The sequence below is a fragment of the Frankliniella occidentalis genome, unplaced genomic scaffold, assembly GCF_000697945.3.
Source record: "Frankliniella occidentalis isolate FOCC.00 unplaced genomic scaffold, Focc_3.1 Scaffold119, whole genome shotgun sequence".
Lineage (NCBI taxonomy): Eukaryota > Metazoa > Arthropoda > Insecta > Thysanoptera > Thripidae > Frankliniella > Frankliniella occidentalis.
In genome coordinates this window covers 83,651-90,515 of record NW_026267247.1, presented here as the reverse complement: position 1 = coordinate 90,515, position 6,865 = coordinate 83,651, and positions in this window count along the sequence as shown.

The window sequence follows — 6,865 nt, the reverse complement described above, 5'->3', positions numbered from 1 at the left end:
GTGTTGACAGCCAAAATTTACAAATTCTAAGAACAAAGACCGATCTCCAAATTAAATATAGCCTGTCAATGGGCTTCATGGACTTGTCCAAAAATGACTCGAGTACAGCTTTCATTAACTCAAGAAAAATTGCAGTGCCATCGCTTTCGGGCATTTTGTTGAACAACTGTATGGTAACTTTATAATCAGTTATTTTCAATACCGAGCGAAAATTCATTACGTCCTTTCCGTTGACATCACTGTCGATAAGCCCATGAACACTTTTGCCATACGTTCGCAGGAGATAAGATAAAAAACCGGAATTCACCGAACAGCGGCCAAAAGCAAGTTGAAACGGCTGTTTACACAGTACCCGTTTTAGTTTTGTTCCTATGTGAATTACATCTTGGATAGCACAGAATGTCGATAATGAAGTACAACACCAGCGACTCCACTCCATTGGAAGGCAACGGGACAAATTCTCCTTAAATACCAAAGTTTTCATTGCTCCCAAAAACCTAGAATCTGCATCAGTCGAAAAGCCTAGCACTTGGATACCCTCCGCAGCTGCTTGGCTTTGAATCCATTTCCACCTTTTTAATACTGTTTCAGTCTTAAAACGGTTTGCAGTGCCAAATATAGCCAAGCAGAACGGAGGACAACCCTCACGCACAGGCTGGGCCATAACTACTTCAGCATTGTGTGTAGAAAGTGCCGAAAATTTATGAAAATATGATAATATAACAGCAGCAGATGTTGCAGGGAATGACCCAGACACAGGCGCGCCGTTCTCATCATCAGGAAGTTCGAAACCAATAACTTGGTTATGTCTTGGATCGTACTGAATTCGTCCTGTTATTCTCGTGGCATCCTCACTGACCCAAACAACGAGAGGCAAGTCTCTTTCACACAAATACTCCTTCAGTTCTTTAAATCTAAAAAGGCCTTCTACAATAGGATTTGCAGCAGCCGATATTGTCCTACACACTGTTACAGGGGATGGCAACTCAGTAATATTTGCCCGGAGAACATCGTACAAAAATCGACCACCTAACATAAATATATAACAGGCAAAAAGTTTTAAATGACTATCAAACCGCCTCCCCAACAAGCTTCGACCAACATTTTTTTCCGCGGCGCTTAAGAGATCAGTGATAAACTTCCCGTGATTTTCTGGGACCACCTTGTCTGGAACTTGTGCTCTGTTAACATCAACATAGTTTTTCAGGCAGCTACGCAGTTCATTGTTTTCAGCAATTAGAATTTCTAGTCTATTTAGAAGAGGAAAGTACGATGTTATCATCGTTTGACTTTGCAGATTCCGCTTAAGGGCTCTCCTATGGCGTTCCCGACGGCTGTACTTATTTTCACACCATTTTGTACTGACCATTTGCGAACTAGAGGAGGGAGAGGGCGGCAGTGACGTAGCTGATTCCTCCTGCCGCGGCTCTTGCTCTGATGTGAGATCGACCGTTCCCGGATCGTCCTCAGTACTGCCGTCGTGTTCTGCTCCAGCCTGGTTCAACCAGGAGCCGAGGGTGTTGTTCACTTTTCTTTTCTTGGAAGAATTAGCGGCGCCACCGGTGCAGGTGCGAAAGTGCTGTTGTATGTTCGTCAGCGACCAGGTACCATTCTTCTGCTGGAACAACTTCCTCGGGTTGCGGCAGCGAGGGCAATGGGCGGAAACTACCAAGGATCCCTCACCACTACCGTTTTCCTCGCCATTACCGAGTGCAGGGGTTACCGTCACATCCACATTGTTGTACGTGGATTTAATTTCCTTCAGCCACTTGACTGCACTTGCTGTCACTTCCTTTTCCACCTTTGTCAAATCGGTGACGGGCAATAGGGCCCTTCGCACTGTTTTCTTTTGATGATGCCTCTTAACTGGCTCCTGCGACTTTGGCGTATCTCCACGCACCTTCTTACGAGCTTCTTCCGACAAAATCTGAATTGACTCTCTCTCACCCATCATAAAGAAAAACGCCTCTGGCTTACTCTCAAACCGTCCAAGGAATTTTTTCTTGTCATCTGCATTCCAAATTTGACCCAATTTCTGGACCTGGATCTCCAGTCCATCAATCTTGTCCTTATCAAGTCGAGAGAATGGAGCCAAACTGTTGAAGCCAACTTCCACTAAAATACTTTTAACATTTGCTGGTAAGGTGGTTTTAGACTCCTCTTCTAGACTGGACAACCATCCCTGAAACAATTACACAAAAATCTTTAGTTCGAGTGGCTACAGAGAAAATATTTGTGAGATCAATGAGCGCCAGTAAGCAGGCAGGGTCAGAGAAGGGGAAACGGTGGAAAACGAGAATAGCTGAATAAAGAATGAGAATTTGGGGGGGGGGGGCTAAAGAGCGTTAGAAGGGATGGGTGGGGACAGAGTTTGTAACAAGAAGCACAGTGTTACGATATCAGCGAGGAAGGATATTTAAAATGATAATTACCAGTGTGGAACTTGATTCCGAAGCAGCATCTGAAGGTGTAGGTCCGGGATTGCGCTCGACCCCAGAAACAACCAGCAGTGCGAAAAGGGTGATTGCAAACGCCAGCAACAATCCACTGCAATCATATCCTCTTTGGACTTGTGTAGAGGTGCGAGAATCGTGCGTGAATCCACCGATTCGACTTCTCCATTCCTCAAGCGAGTTGCCCATTTTAAACTGCAGGAATTAAAATGAAATACACTTCCATGAGAACTGTAATTTGCCATATTAAAAACACATTGTAACAAATAGACGTTAAAGGGAAAGAAAAAAGCAGTTATGCGATAGGAAAAAAAACGGAATCCGGGTTTGACCCCTCTTCCCCCTTTCCTCCGTCTTAACAACTGAATCTAGTCCCCTGCAACATGCAATAGTCTCTCGCTTTGAGCACGCTTAATCCTTGTTCAACTTGCTTCCCACGGTCTTCAATCGCCCAGAGCTGCGCGCATTTAGGAAGTAGTGACAGCAGCATGTCGACGTGAGTCCCGCGCAGGCCCCGCGAGCGCCCACAACGCAGCCTGTCCTGGCGCGAGAACCACGCGACGCAGCCGCACGAGTCCTTTAGCGCGAGGTCCCCCACTTCTAACATAGGTGTACAACGAGTTGCCGCGAGTGAGGCGCGAGTTGGGATCAATTTTTGAGAGTTTTGCGCGATTTTGACGCGAGTTGTCGCGAGTTTTTGAGAGTTGCCGCGAGTCGAACGCGTGTTAGGCGCGAGTTGGGCGTGAGTTGGGCGCGGGCAAGTGTACGAGTTGGCTAGTGGGGACCCATCCCCATCCACCCTCGGGGTGCCACTCCTCGCGAGTTAGCCCTGCGATCTCGCGGGCCAACCCCGCGTGGCCCTATCTTATATTGCACCAGTCTGTGGGCATGCACTTTGCTGCGCGGCAGAGCCCCGGAAAAGTTACGCCCTGTAACGCTGCTGTCTGCTTGTCCAGCTTAAGGAGCCGCTCACCGCAGACACTTTGGCATCTCTCGCAGTCATATGGAAGCTATTCTCAGTCCCTTGAGACAGGGCAGGGGCACGGCGACCATGCCCTCTTTAGAGCAAGAGAGAAAAGTGCCTTTCTGTTACTGCGAGAGAGATGCCAAGCAGTCCGTGGAGAGCAGCGTCGAAAGCCCACCGCGCACCCACAGGCATGCCCCGCGTACGCTCATGCGAGGCCTTCCCTAGGGCAGAGCCTTACTCCCCCCCCTCCCCCTCCATCCGGCTTCCCTCGTGCATTGCCCAAAATCAACTGGAAGGGGCAGGGTGGAAGCGGGACGACTGCCACCAGGCATCCATAGCATTCATGACCAGTAGTTGTGGACTTACCTCTGCTCTCGCTGGTTAGACTGGCGCGGCAGCAGCTCCTTCCTCTTCCTGAGGCACGCTTGGACTGACCTCGCTGTCGCGGTGTGGAAGGGCAGAAACCCGGCCGTCTGAAAGGCTTTCAGGCGACAGACGGACGCGTCGAGACATTTCGTACTCAGCATGTGCCCCTCTCTCTCTCTATCCCAGCGTGCAGCATACGAAACAACAGAGTCTGCGTGAGGTAGCTCGTAAACGCAGCCCGACCAGCTACTGTTGCAGCACGGCGATAGCGCCGTTAAAGGGCGCCGCCGCGGGGGGACGGGGGGCACGGGGAGTCCGCCGCCATCCGGCGAGATTGTTTTGAATACGCGACACGCCGCCTCCATGAGTCAGCGACGCTGGGCAGCTCCTGGTGACAGAGCCCCCCCCCACTCCCCCCACCCGCGTGCCTTGTGCCTTCTGGGATCTCCACAGCAAAACAAACGAAAGTAATTCGTGCCCATGTTGATGCCGTGCGTAAGAACCACCGTAGGAGTGCACAAGTTTCTGCATACTCTCGTAACTTTAACTTCACTTCCCTGACTTTTCGGTTACTTTAACTTCACTTCCCTAAATTTTCGGTAACTTTAACTTCACTTCCCTCACTTTGTGGCCACTTTAACTTCACTCTGTCACTTTTCACTTAACTTTTTAACTTTTCGGCAACTTTCACTTCACTTTCTCACTTTCCCACAACTTTCACTCCACTTTTCCACTTTTGTCAACTTTCACTTCACTTTTTGCAACTTTACAGTCACTTTCACAAATCCTGTACACTCACTTTGAGGAGTGATTACCCCCTCGGCAAATGGTTTCAATGTGAAGTTGCTCTCCGCTCTTATACGGTAGACAACTCTGCCTGTGGTGTACAACTTTGCAAACTTGGACTCCTCTAGAGTAAATGGAATAGTGATCCTGTCGTGTCCTTCCCCAATCTCTGCAACTTGCATTTTAATTTTAATCACTGCATCAAATTTGTGCAGGAAATCAATGCCAATTATGTGTTCCTTGATGTCTGCCTCATAGGTCATATGTTCGAATTTTTGTCCTTCGATTTCAAATGTTGTCATTGCTGGTCCATAAAGACTCGCTTTGTGTGACGTAACTCCTTTCAGTTTGAGCTTTGCTACTGGGAGGTCTCTTGTTCTAGGGATTACTGTAATAACAGCTGCAGTATCTAAACAAACTTTTTGTACTTTATTCAAAATTGTACATTTTATCATTGGTGCTGAATTAACATTACTAGTATTACAGACGTTACAAGATATCTCCCGGTGACCGTCAAGCTCATTTTCAGAGTCAGACAGCTCCGTTAAATTAACAAAATCTGGAGTCTTGGTCACCGGTGGTTTTACATTATCAGTCTTTTCCTCAACCTCCATTCCCACCGTTTCAATGGAAGTTGACTCTAGTTATCCTGGTCCTTCTCTTTGTCCTTGGGGACGAAAGGACTTTTTCCCTTGCTGGTAGAGGGTTGGGAGTCATTTTGTTGGCTCAAAAACCACTGCGTGGTGGCCTTGTAGAGGTCAGGTGGTACGTTGGGCATGGCGAAGCCTGAGCTTCCTGAGCTTCCCTTGCTGCTGCCAGCTCCGCTCCGGCAGTTCCGCGCCATGTGACCCTTTCTGCCACAGGTGTGACAGACTATGTCTTCTATGGGGGTCCTGCCTTTGTTGTCCCAGCAGTTAGCAGCCCTGTGGCCCTTCCTGTTGCACACGTGGCAAACCATGTCCTTGTCCGATTGGCCTGACCAGCCTCCTCTACCTCTACTTGAGCCTCGCCCTCCTCCTCTCGGCCCTCTGCTGCCGCGACCTCGGCCTCGGCCGTGCTGGGTTTGTGCGTCCGCTTTGGACGTGGAGGCTGAGCTGGAGGGGAAAACCATGTTGACCTTGTAGGTCTTCTCCTCCTTAGTTTCTTCCTTCTCCTCAATCTCCCCTTCCTCCTTCTCTTCCGTCTTAGTGAGACGGACTCTCTTGGCCGGTGGTTCTTCCACCTGGAGGCTTAGGCCTCTGTTAAGGGTCTTCAAGGCCTCGTCCAGGTTGGGCAGGGCTGCGAATGCCAGGCGTGATGCCGCCTTCTTGTCGGCCAGGCCCTTGATGAATCTCTCCACCAAGGCCTCCTGGATGTCTTGCTCTTTCATGTTGCGGAGGTACGCCCTCCCCAACCGCTCCACCTGCCGTGAGAACTGCCTGTCGGTCTGGTCCTTCTCCTGCATGAGCGTGTTGAAGTCCTTCTTGCGCTCCCACATGGAGGCGGACCTGCCGAAAGTTCGGATTAGAGCCTCGTCCAGGTTCTCGTAGGTGATCGGTACGTCTTGGTGCTTGAGGTTCGCGATCACGTCGGTGGCATTCCCCGTCAGAGCCTGTATCAAGGCCGTCTTGCGGTCTTGGATACTCCAGTCGTTGGCCTCCGCGACCGTATCGAACTGGATCTGGTAGATTGTATAGTCTGTTTCGCCGTCGTATTTGGGCGCTTCATTGTACTTTTTGGGCTTGTTGCCCACCGTCCTGGCCATCGCCTCCAGGAATCTTGCGAACAGCTGGTCTTGATGCGCCGGTGCTTGCGCCTGCTCATGTTCATGTTCATCATCGGCGTCCTCTTCGGCGTCGTCGTACTGTCCGTGGGCCCCGCCCCAGTGCCTCCTCTGTCCTGCTCGAGCGTTTCTTGGGCCCCGGTGTTCTCTTTCGGGCCGCTCTAAGTGGTACGGCGCCCATCGGCGACGATGCCTTCCATATTCTCGGTCCGGGCCCTGGAGCTTACATTATCTTCGCTTACATTACCATAATACTACAATATATTTGATTGGTGATATCTATCAATTGAAAGGTGCTGGTGACAAAGCTTTGTATGATAATAATAATCCAGACCAGTGGACTTCTTTAGCTCAACTTGGAAAAGCTGCAATCTCTTCCTTTCAAAAAGCATTTCTTTTGACTGAACCACAACGCTATACTGATTACACCTACAGTAATTTTTTGGATCGTTTAGCGGTTGGTATGTGTACTGAAGAAGATTGTCAAATGATTAATTCTAGACACATCTCAAGGTTGACTGAATGTGAGTT